The sequence below is a fragment of the Rattus norvegicus genome, chromosome 17 (genome assembly GCF_036323735.1).
Source record: "Rattus norvegicus strain BN/NHsdMcwi chromosome 17, GRCr8, whole genome shotgun sequence".
Classification (NCBI taxonomy): Eukaryota; Metazoa; Chordata; class Mammalia; order Rodentia; family Muridae; genus Rattus; species Rattus norvegicus.
In genome coordinates, this window is record NC_086035.1 from 78,095,058 (window position 1) to 78,122,969 (window position 27,912).

Consider the following 27,912-nt stretch of genomic DNA (forward strand, 5'->3'; position numbering starts at 1 on the left):
TCCCCTACCAGCCACCAATTAAGAAAATGCCTTACAGCCAGATCTATTGTTTTTAAGACTTATTTATTATATATATGTACACTGTAGCTGTCTTCAGACACACCAGAAGAGGGCATCAGATCCCATCACAGATGGTTGTGAGCCACCATGTGGTCGCTGGGAATTGAACTCAGGGCCTCTGGAAGAGCAGTCAGTGCTCTTAACCACTGAGCCGTCTCTCCAGCCCAATCCTCGCCTTTTTAAGTTGCATCTCGCAGCTGTGTGGTCGTTGGAACTAGAAAGCTCACTAATACACATCTAATACAGTCTTGCAAAATATACGCAAGAAAGACAGCATGTTTAAGCAGACAAATATAAATATGTTTATAAACATAAACATCTGTTAAAATGGGAAGGAGACTTTAGTCATACTAATGTACCTCCCTGGATCTCAGGCAGGCCTAGTTATTCAGGCAGGCCTGGTTAGTTATATCTATTTAAATTCTTTGTGTGTCTCACTGTTAAGATATTAACTCTTTGGCAGTCACTGGATGAAGCAGACATAATTCTATGATAAAGACAGCAAGCTCACCGCACCAACGTTCCCTCGCAATTACAAACCTTGTGTTTTGTTTTGTGTATGTGGCTGTTTTGCCTGCGTGTACGTCAGTGCACATACACTGTACACATACATTAGTACCTCGTACTCATGAGGCCAGAAGTGTCAGATCCTCTGGAACTAGAATACAGGTGGTTTCAGGCTACCATGTGGGTGTTGGAAATCAGCAGCAGAACCATTCATTGAGTCCCCCAAATTTGCTTTTTGGTACTGACACCAAATGGACTCTTTTAAATTAAAAGAAAGTGTTGGGGGCTTACGGGATTGTTCAGCAGTTAGGAGCACTTCCTGCTCTCTCAGAGGACTCAGGTTTGGTTTCCAGAACCCAAATGTTCGGGGTCCAGGGGATCCCATGCTCCCTCTTGACCTCCGTGGGCAGCAGGCACACATACGGTGCATACGTGCAGGCAAAATACTCATAACAAGAAATACTTTGTAAAGCAGGTTGGTTGTGCTGAATCAGGGTTCCCTCCTTCATTTCTCCTCTGGAAGTGCTTAATGAGATTAGAGCTGTAATCCTGAGCCTGGCTTCACTGCCTGGCTATCTTTAGTGTAAGCTAAAGAATATTAACCGTGCTTGTGCTTCAGAAGTAAAATGTAAAGCTAGTTCTTCTTCACGGTCTACACTAATTTACCGCTCACTCAAACGTCAGCCCAGACATCATCCCACGGCAGCCTCAGACCAGCTGCCCCTCCCTCAGCCCAGTCTGTGTTCGCATGGCATCCTTCAGACGGCCCACAGTATCTGGGCGTGGTGGTGAATTCTGAAATCAATGGCTTGGGAAGTGAAGGCAGGAAGATGGAGAGTTCAAAGCCACCCTCTCCATTACAGAGCAAGCCTCCAGGCCTACCTACGTGGCATGAGACCTATCTGAAAGAAAAAAATAATGAAAGTAAAAATAATAATAATTATTATTATATATATTACCTGTCATCTAACATTATAATTATTCACATAATATGTGACAATATATAGTTTATATATATGGTCATATATATGTCACTGTGTGTGTGTGTGTGTGTGTGTGTGTGTGTGTGTGTGTGTGTGTCCCAGAGCTTCTTGTAGGGTAAGCACTCACTCTACTGCTGACCTACACCCCAGCCCCCACCCCCAGCCCCCAGAAGTGGCTTCTTAACGAGGCAACCCAGGCTACTCCTGACTCTTATCCTCCTGTCTCTCTTCTGAGTGAACTACAGCTCCTGACTCAGACTCCGTTTTATTGAGAGCTTATAAAAGCTTCACAGAGAATGTGAGCTCATGTTGGCTCTTAGAACTCACCAGGGAGTTCCCTGTCCCAGCCCACCTTCTTCAGCAGGAGCCCTGTCAGGGGGGGCCAGCCTAGACTCTAGGAGCACTGGATTGAGTCTCTTAAATGAATAACTACACCGGATGGTCCCTGAATGGGACCCTTCCACCCCCCACCCCACCCCCAATCTTCCATTTAGACAATATTCATCCAAGATGACTGGAAAAACTAGGTTTGAGTAATTTCTTTTGGACTTCAAATGAATGCCTTTATATCAAAGCCTGGCTCTCATATTCACTGAACACTCTCTCTGTCTCTCTCTGTCTCTCTCTCTCTGTCTCTCTCTCTCTGTCTCTCTCTGTCTCTCTCTCTCTCTCTCTCTCTCTCTCTCTCTCTCACACACACACACACACACACACACACACACACACATCTCCAATATCTTAAGTCTCTTCAGAAGTTCGTCTAAGTATTGTATGCCAGAACACAGTCTGAGTACGGAGTCTGGTGAGAAGAATTCTGAAATGCTTGTGAGAAAACTCCAAGAAAACAAGAGTCTTGTGACCTGTTTCTCCCCAACACAGGCTTGTTCCTGGACTGTGTTTTGGCGCCATCTGCTGGACATAGACAGTCAGAGCAAGTAAGAGCTGAGAGCCCCGAATCCGCATTGACGTTGAGTGCCTAGAACTAATAATCCTGCCGAAACCGAGCAGCGTGTGGCTTTATTGCAAATCTGCAGCTTCCTGTGCATATCCCCGAGTTACCTCTTCCTATCTTCCCTGAACCACGAAGCATCTTTGCTTTAGTGCCGCAGCCAAATCAGCTCACAATGGAGACCAGAAGCCACATTTTGCCACCATTGCATCCCCAGCAATTTGTGGTGATTTGGCAATTCCAAGAACATATCACTGTTGGAAGCATCAGGGCTAAAGATTCCAGAAAAGACAAAGTACAAAAGGGGCAGCCTTGCTAGCCAATGCATTTGGAGTCAAAGATGCCTCTGGACCTAGGAAAAGCTAGAGTCTGTCTCACGCAGACCAATGCCTCCAACTATCTTCAACGGTCTCCTCATCAGCTATATGGGGAAAAAAAGTTTCATTTTCCATTAGATTCTTACTTGTTTTGTCTTTTTCCTTATTTCTCATTTGTTCAGAAGCCAAGGAGAGAGGAAAGAACCTTTCTTTCCACTTCCTCAAGAACTCTGATTAAGCAACCAAGAGGATCTGATGAGCATCTCTATCCAAGGTGATCTGAATAACAGTGGCCCCCATAGAATCATGTATTTGAATAGGGAGTGGCATTGGGACGTGTGGCCTTGTTGGAATAGGTGTGTGGCCTGTTTGGAAGAAGTGTTACTGGGGAGGTGGGCTTTGAGGTTTCAGAAGCACAAGCCAGGCCGGGTGGCTCACTTATTCTTCCTACTGCCAGCCAGAACTCTCAGGCCTTTCTCCAGCATCATATCTGCCTTTGCTTCCCACCCTGATGATAATGGACCGAACCGCTGAACCTATAAGCCAGCCCCAATTAAATGTTTTCCTTTATAAGAGTTGCTGTGGTCACGGTATCTCTTCACAGCAATAAAACCCTAACTAAGACAGAAGTTGGTTCCAGGAGTGGGGTATTGCTCTAATAAGCCTGACCATGTGGCTTCTTCTTGACAGAATGTAGAGTTTGGGACTTTGGATAAGGAAAGTAGTTGAAGGTTTTGAGAGGGGCTTAATGGGCCATAACAGAAAGAACATGAAAGACAGTGGTGCTGAAAGGGATTTGAACTGTTGGAGCCCAGCTTAAGAGGTTTCAGGGGAGAAGAATATTATTGTGTGGCCTGAAGACCAACCATTCTTGTGAAATTTTGGTTAAGAATGTGACTGCTTTTGGCTCTGGTCCAAAAACTCTGAGACTGGTTGAAGAGTTTTGGATTGTGTCAGCAGCAGAGATTTCAAGCTAGCTTAGCTTATATGGTGATTCGTGGCCAGTCTTATGCAGATCTTTAGTGAAAAGAAACAAGCTAAGCAAGTGAATACAAAACATACAGTTTGAGGAGAAAAAGGGCACCAGGAAGTATAAACAGATTAAAGAAAAGCCTGAGTCCAAGAAAGATACAGGGAGTAGTGACCTCAGAGCAAGTCCCCACCTGGCTAAGCTTCCAACTTGTTCAGAGGAAGTTTTAAAAAGTAAAAGGAGTTTAAGAAAAGCTTAAGGCCAGGTGTGTGGTGCACACTTTTAATCCCAGTATTCAGAAGGCTGAGGCAGGTGGATCTCTGAGTTTGAGACCAGCCTGGTTTACATATCAAGTTCCAGGACAGCCAGGCTTAGTCAGGGAAGGAAACCATTGAAAACAGAAAGCTGGTGAAAATGAATTTGAATGAGGGGGCCATGTTCCAGCCCCAGCAAGGAACAACACTTGGGAGCTTTAGCGTCATGGTTCTGGCTTTAGAGTTAAGGCTACAAAAAAGGGGTTGTGGAATCTCCCTCTGAGACTAAGAAAACCACTGAGGCTAGACACAAATGGCAAGAATATCTGTGCATGGAGGCCCAGAGAGACCTTTTCGTGAAGCTGTGAAAGTGAAGTCTGGATTGCCCTAGAGAACCTGAGATGTTAGAGATGGCATAGCCATAGGGTACCTGCCAAGGGGAGCTGCTAAGAGGGGACAGGACCAGCCCAAGAGAGAGATGTGGGTTACAGGCAGCATGGCTGAAGGGAGTTAGGGATCTGAGGGGCACATTGACATTAGACATGGAGGTGCAGAGTTCAGAGTTTGCCAGGCTGGTTTAGGTCTTGTTTTGGTCCAGTATCTCCTCACTGTGCTCCTTTTCCTCCGTTTTGGAATGTCATGTATATCCTGCATCAATATATGTTAGAAGCATGTAGTCTGCTTTTTTTTTTTAATTTTATAGGCAGAGTACAGTTAAGATAGTGCCGTGAATCTTAGAAGAAATTTTTGGACCTTGGACTTTTACCCAGAGTCGAAACTCATAGAGTTGGACTGAATGCATCTCTGTTATGAAATGGCTCCAAGCCTATGAGGTGGGTGGTACATCAGGGAGTGAAACGTGATGGTTTGTATAAGAATGGCCCCCACAAACTCACAATGTTTGAATGCACTGACTGCTCTTCCAGAGGTCCTGAGTTCAAATCCCAGCAACCACATGGTGGCTCACAACTACCTGTAATGAGATGAGATGCCCTCTTCTTGTGTGTCTGACAGCTACAGTGTACTCATATATAACAAATAAATAAATCTTTAAGAGAAAGAAAGGAAGGAAGGAAGGAAGGAAGGAAGGAAGGAAGGAAGAAAGGAAGAAAGGAAGAAAGGAAGGAAGGAAGAAAGAAAGAAAGGAAGAAAGGAAGGAAGGAAGAAAGAAAGAAAGAAAGAAAGAAAGAAAGAAAGAAAGAAAATGGCCTTAGGAGGTGTGGCCATTAGAGGATGTGTATCACTGGGCTTTGAGGTTTCAGAAACTCAAGCCAGGCTCAGTGGCACTCTCTCTTCCTGCTGTCTGCAGTCCATGCAGAACTCCCAGGTCCTTCTCCAGCACCACGTCTACCTGCACGTTGGCATGCTTCCCACTATGATAATGAACTAAGCCTCTGAACCTGTAAGCCAGCCCCAACTGACTATTTTCCTCGAGAGTTGCCGTTGTCATGGTGTCTCTCCACGGCGTTAAAAACCCTAAGTCACCATCCTTCTTCCCAGAAAGATTGGTGGCCTCCAGGCAAAGAGCTACCTCAGCAACCCCGAGGTACATGGGGAGGCAGTGGAGGAGTGAACAGAGGCATCAAAATTACCGTGTAAGAGTCAGTGAGACGGCTCAGCAGGTAAAAGTGCCTGAGGTCTATGCCTGGTATCCAGGAAGAAGAGAACCTACTCCTGAAGATGTCCTCTGATCAATATTTCTCTCTCTCTCTCTCTCTCTCTCTCTCTCTCTCTCTCTCTCTCTCTGTGTGTGTGTGTGTGTGTGTGTGTGTGTGAGAGAGAGAGAGAGAGAGAGAGAGAGAACAGAGATGAGCAGAGGAAAGAAACCAATGACCCTCTCTGCCAAGGCTAACTTGTAACAGAGCACACACAATATAGCCCATTTCCTGTTCTAAGAGTGACCCAAAAGCCCTGCTAGTAGGTTATAATCATCCAGCCATTTGTCAAGCACTCTCCATTAAGCCAGCTCTAGCCCCCTCCCACCCTCAAAAGTACCTTTTCCTTTTAATAAACCAACATGGTATCGACCTCTATCCAGGAGTTCCTGGTGCAACTCCTTCGTTTTTCCAGGACACAAGAACCTGGAATTCCTACCAGGTGCCCTGCAGATCCCTGCATCCATCTACAATGGGCTGCTTAGCAAGCCTCGGCCCTGAGCAAAGGGAAATGAGGGGATGCCCTATGGCGTTCTCACCACAGACGGGTCACTGCTAGGACCCAACAGGATTGTTCAAGGGGTCCTTCCTCAGTAAGAAAAGTCTGCTTCAAGACGACTCCATCCCTCACGCTCTGCATATGAAGCGGAGACACCTGGAGACTTCTACTAACAGCCTCCGCTGTGTTCTGTTACACTGCCACGGAGTTTAGCAGTGACCACAGGAGGTCCAGTGACCTTGGAGAGAGTGCCTGGTTCTCAGCCCAAAGCATCTGGTAAACACTGGGTTCTGAGCCTCCCTTTTGGAACCTCATGCCATGCACTAGCTTATCAGAGGCTTCTAAAGGAAAGAAGTCCTAATTTTGTCAAATGAGATTTCTTTTTTGAGACTTCATGTGGAAAATCTACGGCGCTAGCCCATAAAACACTTGACGTTCAGAGGGTCAATTGTTTATTTAAGAAGCCTGGGTGAGAAGAAAATAAGTTAGAGGCTGGAGAGGTCACTCAGGCCTAAGTTTGACCCCCTAGCACCCATGTAAAATGTTAGGTGCAGCTGGGCAGTGGTGGCATACACCGTAAGCCCCAGCACTCAGGAGGCAAGGCAGGGAGATCTCTGAGTTAGAGGCCAGTCTGTCTACAGAGCAAGTTTCAGGACAGTCAGTGTTACACAGAGAAACCCTGTCTCAAAAAGAAAAAAGAAAGTTGGGCTCCATGCTACGTGTTTATAATCTCAGTGATGGGCTGGAGAGATGGCTCAGCCGTTAAAGGCTAGGCTCACAACCAAATATATAATCTCAGTGATGGATAGATGGAGATCACTAGGCATCCAATCTAGTGAACCCCAATTCCCAGTGAGAGAGTCCCTGTTTCAAACTACAGCTCCTGAGGAATGACACCTAAGGTTGACTATTGTCCTCCACACATATGGACCTGTATACAAACAAATACAACACACACACACACACACACACACACACACACACACACCTTCGCACATGCACAAACAAGCTTTTTAAATGAAGAAAGAACACTTTTTTTTTTCCATTTTTTTTTTCAGGAGCTGGGGACCGAACCCAGGGCCTTGTGCTTCCTAGGTAAGCGCTCTACCACTAAGCTAAATCCCCAACCCCAACACTTTTTTTTTTTTTTTGGTTCTTTTTTTCAGAGCTGGGGACCGAACCCAGGGCCTTGCGCTTCCTAGGTAAGCGCTCTACCACTGAGCTAAATCCCCAGCCCAGAAAGAACACTTTTAACAGATAGAAAAACACATTAAGAAATATGGTTGTGGGCTGGAGAGATGGCTCAGCCGTTAAAGGCTAGGCTCACAACCAAATATATAAGAAATATGGTTGTGTGATGGTTTGTATATGCTCGGCCCAGGGAGTGGCACTATTAGAAGGTGTGGCCCTGTTGGAGTAGGTGTTTAAGACCCTTATCCTAGCTGCCTGGAAGCCAGTATTCTGCTAGCAGCCTTCAGATGAAGATGTAGACCTCAGCTCCTCCTGCACCATGCCTGCCTGGATGCTGCCATGTTCCTGCCTTGATGATGATGGACTGAACCTTTGAACCTGTAAGCCAGACCCAATTAAATGTTGTCCTTAGAAGAGTTGTCTTGGTCACAGTGTCTGTGCACAGCAGTAAACCCTAACTAGGACAGGTTGTGTGGGCTGTAAAATGAATCAATAGATGAAGGGCACTTGTCACCAAGCTGAGCTCTGTTTCCAGAACCCATGTGACAGAAGGAGAAAAGCGATGTCCACAGCTGTCCTGGGAACACTACAGGCCCACGATCTCAGAGGCTTTGGTTTCTCTCCTAACACATTAAGCCAGTAGTGAGGCAGAGTAAAGTATTCCAATGTTAGAAATATACAGTACAGAAAAGCCCGCCTATCCTGTGGTGGCAGCCAAGTAGCAGAAAGTGAACTCAGAATTATGCCCAAACTCCTCCTGCTGCAAAGCCTTCAAGCTTTGGCTCCAACATTAAAGGTCAGAGCCTTTGGGATTCAGTGACCACCCAAGTGCCCACTCTGAGACACAGTTACTCTTGAGTTCTTGGGAAACATTTCAGATGCTCTTCTGGGCAACCAACACAGTAAGAATTGGGCCTTGGACATCAGAAAGGATAAAATCAGGCCACAAAGTACAATGCCAGCCATGTTGGGAGCTGGGGTTGGGAGGTGGGTAAAACAGGAGGCCCAAGGCAAGCGAGACTTCCCTCCTTATCAAAAGGCAATGATATGGTGGAAGAGGAAGTGTGTTCTGTGGCCTGTGGAGAACCAGCAGGAGTGAGTTGCACAGAGCAGAAAAGCCACAATGAGAAAGCCCTTAGGGAAGTCTGTTGTTGTGGTAAAAAATAAAAAATAAAAAATAAAAAATAAAAAATAAAAAGGTCTCTTTTACCCCACACGAGTGCCAGCACTGTAGGGCCACATGGCGTCTGCAGGATGTCTTCATCTCAGTCAGGAAAGCGTCTCATCCACTAAGCTCCATCCCATCTCACACGGCCAATGGCTACTCTCTGAGCCCGGCAGCAATCTCTCTACCCATCTAGTTGCCAAGGTGGGTCTCTGCCATGCCGGTTTCATTCAGAGACCGCTTATCTCTTACTGTGGACTCAATTAAGTTGACACATGAAAGAACACACCACACAATAACCTCTGATCCAATTGATAAGATATAATTTGCCCATCCAGACAACACAAAATCCTGTACACACCCATCCCTTAAAACCAGTCACAACAACCTGTATCTATGTGCAGAAAAGAATCTTAACATCTGCCGCCATGTTCTCCCCTCCTTCTCCTCCCTCCGGCTCCTTCCCTCCTGTTTCTCCCTCCCTTCTCAAACCTCTGTTCCCGCCTCCCTTCCTTCTCGTCCAATGACAGGCCTCATTTTACCTTGTCTGCCTTCACCTGCATAGTGACATCAACCTACAGTCTGTCCTGTACAGCTAGAGCCTGTGTTGGGAGCGATGCCCTTGAAGCCCTCCATTATTGATGTTATTATTATGGTTAGCATTAAGTATGACTGGGTTCATGGAAAAATCCCCAGCCAGCTGCAGAAGACTAATACAAATCTGGTGGTCAGGATGAATAATGATATGATAAAGCTGTGACCTTGGTGAGAAATACATCTGACATCAAGATGCCCAAGGTGATGACCTGTAACCTTTCTGAGAAACCAACATCCTGTTGACATCAGCTGACCACACGAATACTGTGTCCTTGGCCTGCGTAAATGTTTCACATTGCCCCCCTCCCTCTGTTACCCATGTTATGATATAAATTCAGCCTTGGAAAAAATAAAATTGTCGCCTTGATCAGACTCTTGGCGTCCTTCTTCGCGTCTCTTGTCCCCCATTCTCTTCCAGGTACCCTCAGCACCATCGTTGACAAGCCTGAAGACTTAGGTTCTGCTAGACCATCTGGGGAGGCTCACATCAGGAGTCTGGTTAAGGTCTACATGGCTGCCCTCTTCTTGCCTGATAGGAATGTAGGCAGGAGGTTTCTATACAATACTCAAATCCATGCTAATGGGGCAGCCTATTCCTGTAAATCTCAGCACTTCGTCAACCAACTCTCTCCTAGGACCTTGCTGCTTGCTACAAAGCTTCTGTGTGATTTAAAAGTAAAAATTAAAGAGAGGAATTGCTTTCCTGGGAAGATTCAGCTCACACCGAAGGGCATGGCTTAGCTAGGGCAATGCTAGCTATCTATCAACCTGCGTCCACTTGCCTGACCGTGCTCTCTTGTGCAGTGCTGGGCTGCCCAACCCGATGTGACAACCTCAACCAAATCCCAGCAAAAGGCTATCCCGCTTAAATCCATGATAGCAAAACAATGCCCAGAAAGTTTGGGGAGCATATTGATCGTTCATTTAGAAAAGGATGACTCGACATTTTAGAAATAGTGTTGAAATGGACAAGAGTGTTTGCATGCTGCTTCAGGGACAGAATGGTTCCGATTCCTTAGAGGTGATGCACAACTCTTAAAAATCTTAGACAAGGGGTTGGGGATTTAGCTCAGTGGTAGAGCGCTTGCCTAGCAAGCACAAGGTCCTGGGCTCGGTCCCCAGCTCCGGAAAAAAAAAAAAAATCATAGACAAAATGTGAGCTGAGCCAATTAGCGTTAGAAACATGAGAAAGGGCGCTATAAGACGAAACCGTCTGGAGTCCTGTAGAGGCTGTATCAACAGCAAATAACATATATCTTTGTGTTGAGTGAATTATAGGTCAAGTAGGCCTTTTCATTAAAAAGGAAATATAAGAACTAGAAATGAAAACTAACCCACAAGAGGCTCAAATGCAGGGGTGGAGCTCAATAGCCAAGCATGTAATTAGCATGCATGAGGCCCTGGACTTCATATCCAACACACACATGCATACATATGCACATGCACATACACATATGCATGCACACATGCACACACACATATATGCATACATGCACACATGCATTTCACCCCCTCTGGCATATCCCTTGGAAATCTTTTTTTCTTTCATCTTTATTAACTTGGGTGTTTCTTATTTACATTTCGATTGTTATTCCCTTTCCCGGTTTCCAGGCCAACATCCCCCTAACCCCTCCCCCATCCCTTCTTTATGGGTGTTCCCCTCCCCATCCTCCCCCCATTACAGCCCTCCCCCCAACAATCACGTTCACTGGGGGTTCAGTCTTGGCAAGACCCAGGGCTTCCCCTTCCACTGGTGCTCTTACTAGGATATTCATTGCTACCTATGAGGTTGGAGCCCGGGGTCAGTCCATGTATAGTCTTTGGGTAGTGGCTTAGTCCCTGGAAGCTCTGGTTGGTGGCATTGTTGTTCAAATGGGGTCTCGAGCCCCTTCAAGCTCTTTCAGTCCTTTCTCTGATTCCTTCAACGGGGGTCCCGTTCTCAGTTAAGTGGTTTGTTGCTGGCATTCGCCTATGTATTTGCTGTATTCTGGCTGTGTCTCTCAGATCTACATCTGGTTCCTGTCGGCCTGCACTTCTTTACTTCATCCATCTTATCTAGTTTGGTGGCTGTATATGTACGGGCCACATGTGGGGCAGGCTCTGAATGGGTGTTCCTTCTGCCTCTGTTCTAAACTTTGCCCCTTGGAAGTCTTTTAACAGACAAGTGTGCTTTGGTTTTAATTATTAATTGTTTGGTCAGCATACAGAGTGACAGGTTCATCCTGGTATCTTTATACTCAAAGGACCGTCATAGACTCTGTCCTAATTCACTCCTCTCCTTTGCTGCCCTCTCAGAACATTCGGTTTTGACAAAAATCCATCCTAAATGGCATAAATTTTAGAAAGGTGGCCTCCTAGGCTGAGCCCACGCCCAAAAAAATCAATGCTGCACCCTACAGGCTTCTAGTAAGGAAGACGAGAGAGGAGGAGGGAGTAAGTGTGTGTGGGAAAGGTGGGAGCGGGTAGGGAAGAATGGAGAGCAAGGGTTGGGGTGGTCTCATGGACAGAGAGAAGTCGCTTTTGCTCCTGCCTCAAGCCAATAAGATAACTAAACACGGGGAGAGAGTCTGGCCCCTCCGCCCTCATGTTATGCTTCCTTTCAAGATAAAAGGCCGACTGTCATAAAATTCACCCAACATGGAAACATGCTAATTGCAGTTGATACAGCCTCTGGACTTTTAATAGTGCTGTCTTCTAAAATCTCTTTCTTATTTATAACACTTGTCTTAGTTAGGGTTTTACTGCTGTGAGCAGACACATGACCAAGGCAACTCTTATAAGGGCAACATTTAATTGGGGTTGGTTCAGAGTTCAGAGGTTCAGTCCAGTATCGTGTAGGTGGGAGCACGACAGAGTCCAGCCAGGCATGGTACAGAAGGAGCTGAGAGTTCTACATCTTCATCTGAAGGCTGTGAGGATGAGGGTACTAAAGACCCCACCCACAGTGACACACCTACTCCAACAAGGCCACACCCCCTAATGGTGCCTCACCCTAGGCCAAGCTTATACAAACCATCACAACACTGGTCGGCTCACTTCCACTGGAGCCATTCTGTCCCTGAAGTAGCTTGCAAATGCTTCTTTCTTTCTTTCTTTCTTTCTTTCTTTCTTTCTTTCTTTCTTCCTTTCTTTTTTAAACACGATTTCTAAAATGCCCTATTTCTTTTAATGTATGGCAAATAAGCCGCCCAGACTTCCTGTGCATTAATCTGCTACTGTGAATTTAAGGCTTTCATCCTCTGCTTTGTTTCTGACTCTTGGGTCTGCACAGGCATGGCCACCACTCAAGAAGGCTCTGCCTGGACTGATACAACCATTCTGGAAATCAGTCTGGAGGTTCCTCAGAAAATTGGACATTGAACTACCTGAGGACCCAGCTATACCTCTCTTGGGCATATACCCAAAAGATGCCCCAACATATAACAAAGACACGTGCTCCACTATGTTCATAGCAGCCTTATTTATAGTAGCCAGAAGCTGGAAAGAACCCAGATGCCCTTCAACAGAGGAATGGATACAGAAAATGTGGTATATCTACACAATGGAATATTACTCAGCTATCAAAAACAATGACTTTATGAAATTCGTAGGCAAATGGTTGGAACTGGAAAATATCATCCTGAGTGAGGTAACCCAATCACAGAAAAACACACATGGTATGCACTCATTGATAAGTGAATATTAGCCCAAATGCTCGAATTACCCTAGATGCACAGAACACATGAAACTCAAGAGGGATGACCAAAATGTGAACGCTTCACTCCTTCTTTAAAAGGGAAACAAGAATACCCTTGGCAGGGAATAGAGAGGCAAAGATTAAAACAGACACAGAAGGAACACCCATTCAGAGCCTGCCCCACATGTGGCCCATACATATACAGCCACCCAATTAGACAAGATGGATGAAGCAAAGAAGTGCAGACCGACAGGAGCCGGATGTAGATCGCTCCTAAGAGACACAGCCAGAATACAGCAAATACAGAGACGAATGCCAGCAGCAAACCACTGAACTGAGAATAGGACCCCCATTGAAGGAATCAGAGAAAGAACTGGAAGAGCTTGAAGGGGCTCGAGACCCCATATGTACAACAATGCCAAGCAACCAGAGCTTCCAGGGACTAAGCCACTACCTAAAGACTATACATGGACTGACCCTGGACTCTGACCTCATAGGTAGCAATGAATATCCTAGTAAGAGCACCAGTGGAAGGGGAAGCCCTGGGTCTTGCCAAGACTGAACCCCCAGTGAACGTGATTGTTGGGGGGAGGGTGGCAATGGGGGAGGATGGGGAGGGGAACACCCATATAGAAGGGGAGGTGGAAGGGCTAGGGGGATGTTGGCCTGGAAACCGGGAAAGGGAATAACAATCGAAATGTAAATAAGAAATACTCAAGTTAATAAAGATGGGGAAAAAAAAAAAAGAAGGCTCTGCCGGGGAGCTGGAGAAATGCTCAGTGGTTCAGAGCACGCGTTGCTCTTGCAAAGGTCCCAGCCTCAACTCCCAGCACCCACATGGTGGTTTACAACCATCTGCAGCTACAGTTCCAGGAAATCCCATACCCTCTTCTGACCTCCTCAGGCACCAAAGGTCCGTGCAGGCAAAACACTCATGCACAAAATAATTGAATAAATCTAACAAACATATTTAGAGAAGTATCTGCTCGGCCTATCTCGTCTTCCTTTCCAGGCAAAGGCACAAAGATAAATTGCTACCTAAACCTGCAGCCACCTTGGATTTCAGGAACAGCGACGACTCACAGGATGGAGCACCCCAAGATGAGGGCAATCCCCCATTCTTCCACGCCTTAGAGCATGAGCACTCACCCTTGTTCCTTCAAGCAATTAGAACACCTTAGATATGGTGGTGGCGCACACTTTTAGCCCCAGCCCTCGGGGGGGCAGAGGCAGGCAGATCTCTGTGAGTTCTAGGCCAGTCTGCTCTACAAAGCTGGTTCCAAGACAGCAAGGGCTACACAGAGAAACCCTCTCTTGAAAACAAAATCAAACAACAAAGAAGTCTTCAGGCCACCTTGCAGACCCAGAACGGAGACAGTGATCACCAGAGCACACCGGATCAGGGCTGCTTAGTTCCACACACCTCGTCTGCTGCCCCAATCCATCCTCCGTTTAAACCTCACATTCATGTCGGAAGTGCAAAGGTGATGTTGAGATCACTGGATACTGTGTTGCTGCTGCTGTTCGCTGTTTCTCTTGTGGCTGTTTCTCTTGCCATTGTGTTCACTAAATGTCCTCTCTGCCTTTCACAGTTAATCATCGCTGTATAAAGGAGGCGTCCTCAAAAAAATACAAAGACCACTTTCCCCTCAAGTAAGAATCAAACCAAACAGGGTAATCAGCTGCTCAGACAGAACAAAATACTCCAGGAAAGCAGTGATCTAAAGACTTCAGTAAAGCCTGAGTGCAGCCTACAGCAGCACAGTGCCCTCTCTCACAGCTTCAGACGGCACACCACACACACACACACACACACACACACACACACAGAGCTCCCTCTCAGTTCACACCCATCACAGCAGCCTCTTTTTTTCTATAAAGGAAACAGTAAACCCTACTGTTATGAGCCCAGCAGAAAAATCTCAAACCCCCTAGGTAAACAGACTCCCTGGGTACCTAGATTCCAGGAGAATATGGGGGCCATTCTCACTTCCCCCAGGAAAATGTACAGATCTCAGGTTGTCTAGTACCTGAATTTTTTTAAAATATTTATTTATTATATATAAGTACACTGTAGCTGTCTTCAAACACACCAGCAGAGGGCAACAGATCTCATTACAGATGGTTGTGAGCCACCATGTGGTTGCTAGGATTTGAACTCAGGACGTCTGGAAGAGCAGTCAGTGCTCTTACCACTGAGCCATCTCTCCAGCCCACAGTACCTGGATTTCGAAGGGCCACCAAAAGCAACTTAACTGCCACCCATGTGGGAGCACCTGAAGATGTGCCTGGTCTCAAATTGCATCACAATCTTCAGGCCCAGGGTATTCCACTACTATGTAGAATTCTCTCCTCTCCCCTTGCCTGAACCTATGGAAATTTTCCTCTCTTCTGAGACCTATCATTAGGAACCCCTACTTTGCATCCTGGGCCTGAACTCTCCTCAGAATACTAACCATCCGTTTGTCTGCCTTTAATGTCAGTGATTCTTCTAATAAATCTCTTTCTCAAAAGGACAAACACCAAACTTTGAAATCTTCCAGGGAGTCCTGCCATTCGCATCTGTGGAAGAGTCAACTATTCTTTTGGACAAAATAAACGAGATTAGAATCCCACGTGCTGCCGCTTCTTGAATTTGGAACAAGAAGCTAAAGTAGTGTATTAAGTTAGACACCCGGGTCATTTCTCAGTCAGGCCCAGAAAATAACACCAATGATTTTCGGAAGATAACAAAGAACCGTAGGCCATTACGGTGATTATTTTTCCAAATCACTGGCTCTGAGTAATTAATTCTTTTTTTTTTTAAACGAAAGCTTGTTTTCTTTTCTTTTTGTTTTTAAGATTTATTTATTTATTTTATGTATGTGAGTACACCGTAGCTGTCTTCAGACACACCAGAAGACGGCATTGGATTCCATGACAGATGGTTGTGAGCCACCATGTGGTTGCTGGGAATCGAACTCAGAACCTCTGGAAGAGCAGTCAGTGCTCTTAACCGCTGAGCCATCTCTCCAGCCCCGAGTAATTAATTCTTATTTGGGGTTGAAAGCTGTCTTAGTTCCCATTCAACTGCTGTGAATAGACACCAGGACCAAGACAACTTACTAAAGAAAGTGTAAATGGGGGCTTGCTTATGGTTTCAAAGGTTGTGCGCACTTCTGTCATGGTGGGAAACCCAGCGGCAGGCAGGTGGGCGTGGCCTGGCGCTGTACTGAAAGCTTACTCCTGGTCCACAAGAGGAAGGAGGGAGAGGTGGTGGACAGGGGAAGAGTTCGACTGGGGCTCAAAGCCCACCCCCAGTGACACAGCTCCCTGAACAAAGCCACACCTTCTAACCCTTCCTAAGCAGTGCTTCAGGAACCAAAACAGTCAAATACCTGAGCCTATAGGGTTGGTTTCTCATTTAAGCTACCAAATAGGAGAAACGTTCAAACTGGCTCATGTGTTTGAGCACTTGGTCTCCCACTGGTGTCACCCTTTGGAAAGGCTGTGTGGACCCACGCTGTGGATGTGAAGCACTAGAAACAGACCCTCAGGCTGTATAGACCATCTGACATTGTGTTTACTCTCTTCTTCCTGAAGCCTCCCACCTCCTTCCTCTCCATGATGGACTGTATCCCCCAAGAACTATACACCCAAATAAACCCTTCCTCTCTTAAGTTGCTTTTGCCAAGATATTTTATCTCCACAGTTAGAAAGTAACTAAGACAATGCTTTAAAAAGAAAACGTTTGGCCTAGGAACTCACAGTTCAAAAGCGACAACCTAACAAAGTGGGGACTTAACACTTTAGCTGTTCTCTTCTTTGATCTGACGGGGAAATAACAAGATCTACACAGCTTGTACACACAATGGAGAGGGGTGGACGGGGGTTAATTATTATCCTTGCCTGCCACTGTTTCACAGAAGGTTTTATTTAATTGACCTGTGCTTCAGTTTTTCATGGTGGAACAGCTCCATGGTAGCAGAGATGCAGGGAGAAGATCCTCATAGCTTGGTAGCTCAGAAAGCAGAGGGTTGCAGAGATGGCTCAGTGGTTAAGAGCACTGACTGCTCTTCCACAGATCCTGAGTTCAAATCCCAGCAAACACATGGTGGCTCACAGCCATCTGTGATGAGATCTGATGCCCTCTTCTGGTGTGTCTGAATTATATAATTAATTAATTAATTAATTAATTAATAACAACACCATAACAGCTTGTTGCTAACATTTACAGGGTGCTGATCTGCCATCTGAAAATCAACTCCTGTTGGGATCTGGCTTTTCAGGAAGCACAACGTTGTTCTTGGGACTTGGTATATTTGTCCAAGCTGCAGGTTGGACCCTGACTCGCAGCCTTTCACTAATGTTGTTGAAGCTATACTTCTCAGAGACAATTACCACCATGCAGGAGCTGGGAGAAAGGGAGCTACCAACCAGAGGCATATACACAGAGACACTTGTTTAAGTCCCTCTTTTCAATCTCTTTAGAAGTATCTGGAAGCAGAGTTGCTGGGCCATAACCCTGTTTATGTTTTTCAGGAGAGCCTATCTGCTGAAGATTGGGCCCAGTGGTAAGACAGGGCAAAGGATAGACCTTGCTCACATGCAAAGTAAATAACTAATACAGGTCACAACATCATGGGAAACCCTTCCCTGACCCCTTCCCTTGCTGTCTGTTTCTTTGAGGGTCTCTAGGTAGTCTGGACTGTCTTTGGTTTATAATACCAGTTCTTAAGAACTATAATTGCAGGCATACACTTCCATACTTGGGCGGGACATCTCTTTTATTGGACTTACTTCTCACTACGTCAGTCTCTAATGTGCTTTTGTTTGTGACTTTGCATCTCAATATGTTGCCAAGTCCATCTCTGATCTCCTTGGCTCAGCAATTCTCTTAGTTCACGAGTGTATGGTAAGAAGGACCAAGAGAAGGGAGGAGAGAGGAGGACAAGAGGACCACATGGCCTAATAGCAGGATTATATAGAACGAGAAGCTAGGAGAAGGGACACCCATGAGCTGGACAAGTTTATGATAGGAGGCAGGTGAGATGTCTGAAAGGAGCCATCATGCCAGCAGACTCCAGCCCGTACTTGTGATGCTGAGAGCCTACAAGCCAGCATGTACTTCAGTATTCTAATAGGTAGCATGGTTAGCCATTTGTTCTGGGTTTCTTTTGTTTTTGTTTTGTTGTTGTTGTTCTGTTTTTAAACATTTATTTATTATATATGAGTATAGTAGCTGTCCTCAGACACACCAGAAGAGGGCATCAGATCCCATTACAGATGGTCGTGAGCCACCATGTGGTTGCTGGGAATTGAACTCAGGATCTCTGGAAGAGTAGTCAGTGCTCTTAACTACTGAGCTATCTCTCCAGCCCCTGGGTTTCTCTTGGGACTGACAGTTAGATATTAGTAGGCTTGGAGTTCACTGGGAATGAACTCCTTCATTATCAGTCGCAAATATAACCAAGAATTTAAACTATTAAACTCTGATTGGTGGCCCAAAGAATGAGATCTAAGTCGTATATCATCAGATCCTGGTTGGCGACGTGACATTTTATGCTACCTGGAAATTCAAAAGATTACTATCTAGCTGGCACCTTTCTGTTAGAAAACAAATTCATTGTTCCCTCTCTCAAGAGTTAATTTAAACTGGGGGTTGGAGAGATGGCTTAGCAACGTAAGAACACTGGCTGTTCTTCCAGAGCTCCTATATTCGGTTCCCAGCACCCTCATGGTGGCGACAACCTTCTGTAACTTCAGTTCAGGGAATCCATCACCCTCTGCCTGCCTTCTCGGGTACTAGGCACATACATGGTGTGCCTACATATGTGCAGTCGAAAACTCATTATGTACATTAAATGGAGGGGTGAGTTAATTCAAATCAACCAGTGAATCATCTGGGAGAAAAATACTCCAAGTCTGTTCTAGAGACTGAAATAGTATAAAACCTCCTGAAAATGTAGGCGGGCACAATGGTTTCTTTGGCCGCCGTCCACTCTCACTTCTTGAGAGTGTATTCTCTGTGCTCTGTAATAAAATGTCTAACTTATATGCCCTGCTCTGTGCTTACTGTCTAAATTCTTTCAAGGAAGATCACCGGACTGGAGAGCCAATGTAAGAACCAAAGTTAACCTTAAGCCCACTTGTCCAGGGACAGATAATTTCCTAGAATGTTGGGTGTTGTGGTTATTGGGAAATAACAAGCCACGTGTTTTCACTCCCTGTGGTGGTTTAAATTTGTTCAGCCCAGGAAGTGGCACTCTTAGGAGGTATGGCCTTGTTGGAGGTTGGAGGTCCTGCTCCTAGCTGCCTGGAAGCTAGTCTTCTCCTGTTTGCCTTCAGAACAAAAAGTGTCAGGAAAAACATGTTTAAGAAAGAGGAAAAAATCCTCAGAAAAGTGGGCATGTTTAACACAGCTACACAGGTGTATCTTAAAAGATGTCAGATTCAGGTTACAGACAAAGATAGCCAGTTGTAGGGTAAGGACTTCATTTAGAAAAGTTATTACTACATGGACAGAGAGGCAGATACAATACAACAAGCATGACAGGGACTCCATGAGGAGAGTCAGGCCCCCATGCCAAAGACGGTCAACATGGCGGGCCCATGTGGCTGAAGCGGAGTTCTTTTTCAATACCTTTCTGAAGATGGAGGTGTTTTCATTAACATTAGGCTGTCTGATTCCAGGTAAGAAACAGGAAACAAGGTACAGGGGTGGGGTGGGGAGATGGGGCGAGAGCAGGATGTATAACACCAACATCACCGTTGCAGTAAACTTACTTCCCTAGGTGAGAGACCCTGACACCTAGGAGTTGGTTGACTAAGAGTAACAGTGTCTCAGTAGGGTAGCAGTTTGTATCTGCAAGAGAAGGCACTGTGGCCTGAGCAACAGGTGGGTGACATTACACCCTATACAGCTCCACAAGTAACTGCACAGACAGCAGGGATTCTGGGACAGAAAAGCATATTATCTCATTAGTAGGATAATTATTACCCCCATCTCTTTAGTATGGTTTAAGGGGAAGGCTGGTCCCTTGGTGTCTTACTTATGTTGCAATTGTATTGCTGTAGTGAAACACTGTGACCAAAAAGCAAGTTGGGGAGGAAAAGGTTTATTGGGTTTATACTGCTACATTGTAGCCGTCACTGAAGGAAGTCAGAACAGGAACTCAAGGAGGGCAGGAGCTGATGCAGAGGCCATGGAGGGGTGCTGCTTACTGGCTTGCCCCTCATGACTTGATCAGCCTGCTTTCTTATAGAACCCAGAACCACCAGCCCAGGGATGGCCCACTCACCATGGGCTGGTCCCTCCCCCACCAATCACTAATTAAGAAAATGCCTTACAGCAGGATCTTAGGCATGTCCTCAACTGACTGCCTTCCCACAATGATAGGCTCTCAACCCTTTCTTCTGTAAATTGCCTTAGTCATGTGGCATTTTGAAATGATCTATAGAAGACAGTTATTGAAAACCTTGCCGATTAAGCTAACTTAACTGTTTAATATTTTTACTAATGGCCCATCCAAGAGCAGGCTCCAGCCTCTGTAAAGTCTCTTGGGTCCTAAACTGAGGGGCACAGCAGCTTTTTAAAGGCAAAAAAAAAAAAAAATCCACAAAGACCATAATTTACATCAAAGTTGCACGAGGACCGGAGTAACCTTGAAATGTTCGCTGCTGGTAGAGCATAGTAATTATCTTGGCTAGAACATGACTTAGATCTTCTTTGGTTATTTTCGTTTGCTTTAATTATTTTGGTTAATACATCTGGACCATGGTCAAGGGCATGGAAGTCTCCAGTGTGCTGCCAAGGTAGATGTGACTTTTCAGAGGAGCAAGGCTGGGGGGCTGAAAACTGGCTAAGCAAACACAAAATGGAGTCGTTTCACGTTTTCACAGCGCTAGGAAATACACTGAGCAACTCCACCTTATTTTCAGGCTGACGTGTTGGGTTCTAGCTTGGGAGTTCAGTCCAGAACAATGGTGACATGTAGTTTTTAACATGTACACCTAGCTCATTCCAGGAACTCTTAGCCACCCTCTGGTAATACAGAACCATGAGTTTCAGGGATTTTAAGAGTCCTCTGTGTGTAGTTTACAGAACATTGCACCTCCAAAGGTTCTGAAGCAGCTCTCGTATGAATTAATGGATGTAAAACAGGACATGGTGTCAAATGTTTTTAATCCCAGAACTGAGGAGAGGAGTGTGATGGAGGCAGGCAGAGCTCTGTGAGTTTCAGGCTAGCCTGATCTACATAGCAAGTTTCAAGCCGACCAAGGTTGTACAATGAGACCTTGTGGAAGGAGAAACTATAGGAGGGGGTGGGGAGAAGAAAGGAGGTGAGGATAAAAAAGGGCCAAAGCAGAAGCAGCAGCCACCACCACCACAGCTCCAGAAGCCCCAACAGGTTGGGCTGGGAATATGCTATGTAAGCACCTGGAAGGCTGAGACAGGAGGATTGCTGCAAGTTCCAGGTCAGCAAACTTCATGGTGAGTTCCAAGCCATCCTAAACTATGAAGTGGGACATTGGGGAAAAGAAGTATATGTAATTGTAGTTGTATGTAATTATAGTTACATTTATATGTATATAATTATATACGTAAATATAGATATGGTTCATCACTTTCAGTTTGGGTTCTGCAAGATAAGTCCTTATAATCACTTGCAGATTCAGGAGAAGATGACTTCTGATCCAGGGTGTGGCACTGTGGTCATCTTGGATAACTGCCCAAGAATGATGCACAGAAAGATAAACATTGTGGAGATCACGTAGCTAAGGACTGTGTGTGTGTGTGTGTGTGTGTGTGTGTGTGTGTGTGTGTGTGTGTGTGTGTGTGTGATTGTAGAGTATGTTCCAGGAAGAGCAAATTGTCAGAACATTTTCTACCTGAGACTGCCTCTCCTGCCCTCCCTCTCAAGGCTCTGTAAGCCAGTGTGTGGCCTCTTCCCTGCATTCTCACAGCTTCCCCGATTGTCATAGTACTTCACTTTACCATGGCTTAAAATAGTTAAGCGAGAAAGTTATAACAACTCAGTTTAACTGTGAGGGCAGGAGGGGGGAAGAGAAGAGGGGAAGAGAGGAGAGGAGAGGGGAGGGAAAGGGAAGAAAGGGAAGAGGAGAAGGACTTGTAATCAGACTGGCCTTGAACTCACTCTAGTGGTGGTGGTAGTAGTAGTAGTAGTAGTAGTAGTAGTAGTAGTAGTAGTAGTAATAGTAGTAGTAGTCAAAGACAAGTTGAATTTCTGATCCTCCTGAGGCTAACATTCTATCAATACAGGATTCTAGTAAGTGCTATTATGTGGTTCTTAAGATGCTGGGAATCAAATCCAGAGTTTCATAAACACTGGGCAAGCATTGTACCAACTATGTCATCCACCCAAGAGTTTCTAGATATCTAAACACTTGGGGAAAGGAGGCCTCTAGGAAGGAGGGAGGAGGACACACCCCAACTCCACAGCGACAGAATCTTCTGTCTTGGGAGCACTTCCAGACCTTGCCTTACATAACTCCCCATCTAGCTGTTTATACGTATTTGTTAAAATATGCTTTTATAATAAGCTGGTGAACAAAAGCATTTCCTTGAGTTCTGTGAGCTGTGTGGCAAATGAGTAAAACCCATCGTACAGCAGGGGAGTGGGTCAGACACTCTGGGAAAAACAACCTGGGGCTTCCTGTTGGTCCAGGAAGGCTCAAACAGATCTGCAGGGTGGCCTTCTTACCTGTGGGACCTGCCACCACAGGTAAGAACTCAGTAGAATGAAAGAACATTTGGCCCATATCCCCTGCAAATACAACTGGTTGGTGGCGAAGAGACATGACAAGGGTTCACAGGAGTCTTCTGTGTTGGTTGTGGAGAATATCGTAAAAATGACAGGTCCCTGTCTCATCCCACCCCCATGACACAACTTTCAGACCTTCTCTGCCCAGTTTTAGGGTTAACACTTGAGGCCAGGTCATGGAATGGACAGCAGGTGATCCGGTCTATGTAATTAGATGGGCTGGGCTGGGCTGTCTCCTGCTGTGTTGGTGAGGATTCCGACCTTTCCCTCCAACCTGTGTGCAGGTGCACAGGCAATCGAAACCACGTGTTCTTTATTTCTCCTATAGCTCTTTCCTCAGTCATCAAAATTCTTCCCTGGTTATGCCATCGCTTTGACCTTGAGCACAAAACCTGATCTCATGCTGTCTTCTGAGCCGCCTAGGAGCTGGCCCCAGTTTCTTCCTTCTTACCTTTCACCAGGGTCCGGTTGTCAAGGCAACGCTTTGCCGGGAGCTCATCCTTCCGATCAAATGCCATCTGCGTCCTGCGATGCCACCTTGCTGATGCCCAGGGGTTGGGAATGCAAACCAGAACGGTTCTTTATTATTTTCTAGCTTTGCCTTCTAGGGTCTCGGCAGAGGCATCTTCCGGTCTAGTATAGCACCATGACAGTTAAGACTGCTTCCTGAGAGATCCGAATCCAGCCATCAGTCTCACCTGCCCGGGTGATCTGATGCAGCCATATGTTAATGGATCTGGGGGAACAAGAGCTCAAGCACATTTTGCAGGCTTGTTTTTCTTTTCTTTTCCTCTTTGGTTTTTAATTAAAGCTTCCAAAAGAGGACAGAGGATCAGTGGGAGGGCATGCCTAGCTCTAAGATTTAACACACACTCAGGTGGGAGTGGGAACAGAAGCAGAGAGGCAGAAAGATCATGATGGCCTTGCTCTGAAGATGCCTGAGACCCTTCTGAAGGGCTCAGAGAACCCATGTAATTCTGATCTTTCTCTTTCAGAGAAGCCCGACTCGGCCCATTTAGTCTGATAAATAGTTTATTGTAGTTAACTCCTCCTCTCTGACACTTGGGCTTCATCCCAACTCCCTTGCGCCAGATCTCCATCCCTAACGAAACGCGGAGAAGAACCGCGGGGCTCAGGAAAAGCTGCCGAGGGGCGGGGCGTTGGGCGTGGTTTTCAGGGGCGTGTCCGGGTGGGCGTGGTCTGGGAAATTCCCCGGCTAGGGCGGGAGCGGGCGCTGCGGTCAGCTGAGCGGCGCCTGGCGGGTCGCGAGGCCGCGCGTCACCGTCCAGCTGCCCGGTCGCCGCCCCCTGGCCGGTCCCTGGCGGGCGTCGGCATCCAGAGCTTTGGGACAAGATGCCAACGAAGCAGTGACCTGAGAGGAGCGGATCTCTGTGGCCGGTGAGGAGCCGGGCCGGGGGTGGCGGGGATGGCTGAGCGCAGCTCTCCCCAGCGGACTCTCCCCAGCGACGTTCTCGCTGTCGCCGGCTCTGGGAGCCTGCCGCGGGAAGGGTGACGAAGCTGGGCGGCCCTCCTGTAGGACGGCTGTCCGGGGAAGGCTTCCGAGAGCCAAGTAGACCCTGACCTGGTGTAACAGGGCGGCGGGGGTGGGGGTGGGGAGTGTCTGCCACCCCCATAGGACACCCCTCTTTCACCAGGATAGTATAACACAGGCTTGACTGGCCGCAGGTGACTTCCATTTGAAGTCACTGAGGTGGTTTGAAGGTGATGTCCCAGGTTGAGAGTGATTAAGCAAGCAGTCGGTTCATTTTAAGGAGGAAGTGGTTAAGGTGCTGTCGCAAGGAATGAAGGTACTCTGAATGAGGTCGCCCAGGAACAGTGAACAATTAGACCCCTTGCCAAAGTGACAGGCTTACAGAAGAGTACATAAACTGTCGTGTCTGTCTGGGAAACTGTGCTATATCCATGCATGTGTATACACTCATGAGAGGGGGCGTGGGTCAGAGAGACAGACAGACAGAGAGAGACAGAGAGAGACAGAGACAGAAACGGAGGGGGGAGCAGATGTGAGATAATGAGAATGAATTTAATAAAGCTGAGAAGTTTAAAGGAATAGTTTTTAACCACAGGCAATGTGTAAATTGGTGGCAGTAAACAGGCCTCGGAGGAAAACTGAAACCCAGCCCCTGATCTGGCCTGCACTGTCAGGACTCTTGTGTGGGAATGTATACCTGAAGTATTTAAGGTTGAAATGGAAAATCTTGTGGAGAACCTCAAGAAGATGACATAAGGCGGTATTGGGTCACTTGGGTAAATCCAAAGCTGCCCTTTTACCCAAAGCAGCCACTTTGCTCTTTGACCTAGGGAGAGAAGTTAGGAGCCAGGTGCCCTAGGGCTGATAATGGGGGAGAACTGGACTGAGCAGAGGCCACTGCCAGAGGCGGCTTGGATTTGATTGGGCCAGGGAAGGTTCATTGTGGATTGTGTGCGTAGTTAATCTGTATACGCTGAGCCGGTTTGAGCAGTACTTTATGTAGTGTGCAACATCATGAAAGGAGCTACAGCTTTACAACTGGCCTATAAATTATGTAGTGTGCGTAGTGGGTTGGGGGAGGAGGGAGGGAGGGAGGGAGGGAGACTATATTTTGTGAGCCTGAAATAAGCTTGAAAAGAATTGGTTATTGCCTTCCCCTAGTTGGTTATTATTGAACTCCCTCATTTAAGTAGCACATAGTTGTCTGGGCACGAAATATACCTACTAATCCCCAAATCTGCTTTCCTGAAGTTTTGTTATAGAGACTTAGGATGTTGATGAAGTCTTTGGATTTTTCCGGAACATCAAAATCCAAAAGAAAAGAAATTAAGCCCTTTACATTCATTTTATTATATTTCTTATTTCTGTGTGTTTGTGTGAGAGAGTGTTCCTGCATGCATGTACATGTCATGGTGTTCCGTGTCATGGTTCCTGTGGACTTCGGGGGACAGTCTGTGAGAGATCCATGGATCCAATTCATGGCACCGAGAGATGGCCCACAGAGAGGTGGCCCCACTGAGCCATCTCTCTGACCTGTAAAATCTTTTTGTTTTGATTTGATCTTGAGAATGGGTCTCACTATGTCTACCTGGCTGGTCTGAAACTCATTTCATAGACTGAGCCGGCCTCGAACTCACAGAGATCTAATTTGTTTCGGCCCCTCAAGAGCTGAGGTCAAGGGTGTGTACCAGCATGCCTTCCAAAATCTTTTCTTGTCCTTAATTAAATTATTAAATCTTTTCTTGCTTCCACTTTGGCATGGGTATGATAAAAAAGACAACTGAATATAGATAAATCCAGATCCTTTGCAGTGGTAGAGGAAAAACAGTTCTGATTTTAAAAATAAGTTTGAAAAGTTGCCTTCAAGAATCTGGACGTGAGCGCAAGGCCCTGGGTTCGGTCCCCAGCTCCGAAAAAAAGAACCAAAAAAAAAAAAAAAAAGAATCTGGACGTGAATGTCATAGAACTGCAGAAAACCCGTAACTATTGTAACCCGTGTGGTTTGTACTTGCCCAGCAGAGAGCATTTTACAGGTGTTAGATGTCATTAGCTGTGTTCTGTGTCATTCCGTCACTTAACCCAGAGACTGCTATGTGCTAGTAGAGAAAATAGATGGTGTAAGACTGGCAGTAATTGCTAGGAGGGCTGAGGCGCCGGAAATACAAATGGTTCTTAGGTGCTTGAAAGCGCTGCTTCTCTACAAAACGTCATCTCTTTGAGCTGGAGGTTGAAATTGCCCCGTGGACGTGTGCCAGAGCGAATGAGAGCCAGCCAGTGCCCAGACAGAGGGCACCAGAGAGGCAAGGACGCAGGGGTGAAGAAGGCATGGGACCATGAGCCCATTGATGTGGTGTTTGTGGCTTCGTGACAGGAGGTGACATTGATGTGTGTGGATAAGTAAGCCCAGAACCTTCAACAGCAGTGGGGTCGAAATGGAAAGAGAGGAAGGATGTTAAAAGGCACTCAAGGACCTGGCGATTTTTTTCTTGTATGTATCCCAGTACTGGGGACAGAGCGGTAGACAAAATAGCGGGGAGTTGAACATTGCCAATCATAAGCCAAATAAAAGCCCAAGCTTTGGTCTCTAAGGATAGAGGGGGGGGTGGGAGCGTTTTTGAAGGTAAAAGTGACTGGACTTGATGATTGCTTTAGATTTGGGAGAAGGAGGAATGGAAAGAAGGAAGCCTTACTCCCATGTTCCTGCCTTCAAGACTGGGTTAAGTCTGTATTTCCCAAGTATTCGTAAGGCACGGAATAGCCTTACTAATAGCCTTCCTAGTAAGCAACACTGAGACTTCTTTGACTCCTGCAGTAAGACGAGTATGTCTCCCACCTTTCTTTTCTAAACGGACGGATAATGCATTTAGTCAATCTGGTCACAGAATCTACCCAACCTCCCTTTAATTACAGTTATATGTTTCTTCTGTCAGTATGGGTGTGAATGTAGCCATATCATGACTCCTGTGAGAAGAAGGGCTCGGGACAGCTTGTAAGAGTCAACTCTGTCCTTCTGACGTGTGGCTCTTGGGGATCAGACTGAGGTGATCAGGTTTGACATCCCGTGCCTTTACCTGCAGTCATCTTCCTAACCCCCTTCAGTCCCTTTTGTGAATGGAAACTACAGTTTACCATAGCCAGCTATTTGGTTCTCTTTAGGAAACAGGTTTTCGTTGCTTAAAACTTATGTATGGGGGCAGAAGGGACAGCTCAATGTAAAAGAACACTTTCTGTTCTTCCAGAGGACCTGAGTTCTGTTCCTAGTACCTACTTCAGGCAGCCCCAGATCCAAGGAATCCAATTCCTCTGGTACCTGAGGGTACCTGCATTTACAGTCACACACCCAGTGGGAACACACATGCCTTCACATAAATACTAAAAATAAATATTAAAAAGGAAAAACAATTAATTTATCTATGGAGGGATTGAACCTGATAATACTTCATCCATAAATCTGAAAATTCATTTACACCATGGAAAAAGGACCTAGCTCATTTTGCATCCAGTGTCCAGTGGCCGGAAGTTGGCATAAGGCAGATGATGCTAGGCACACGGCCTTCTGGCTGTCAGAGCCATGCTATAGTGGAAGAGACAGCACCTGCTTGGGGAGGGGGAGGGCGGGACTTAGCTCGTGTGTCCCATCACTCGAGCATCTAAGCCCACTGTGTGCAACCATGTGTCAGGGAAACTACACAGACGCTCTTATACTGAATAAGAAGTTAGAGTAGATTAAGGCCAACTCAGGAATGAGCTTATGCCCATGTCTAAAGGTCAGGTCATTACTCTAATTACTTGACCTCCAAGTAAAGAATACTGGTGTATGGGGTTGGGGATTT

General features: G+C 46.1%; 1 protein-coding gene across 6 annotated transcripts in view; it reads left to right on the forward strand.

Moving 5' to 3' along the window:
* The first annotated feature begins 23,789 nt into the window (after positions 1-23,789).
* The window catches only part of Optn (optineurin), a 50,697-nt gene continuing 46,574 nt past the window's right edge, over positions 23,790-27,912 (forward strand). For 4 of the 6 annotated variants that reach the window (XM_063276060.1, XM_063276061.1, XM_039095343.2 and 1 more), the window contains exon 1: positions 23,790-23,985. The gene's annotated coding sequence lies outside the window, so the exon portion shown is untranslated. The remainder of the gene's footprint in view (positions 23,986-27,912) is intronic. The other 2 variants (XM_063276062.1, NM_145081.4) reach the window with 2 other exon arrangements.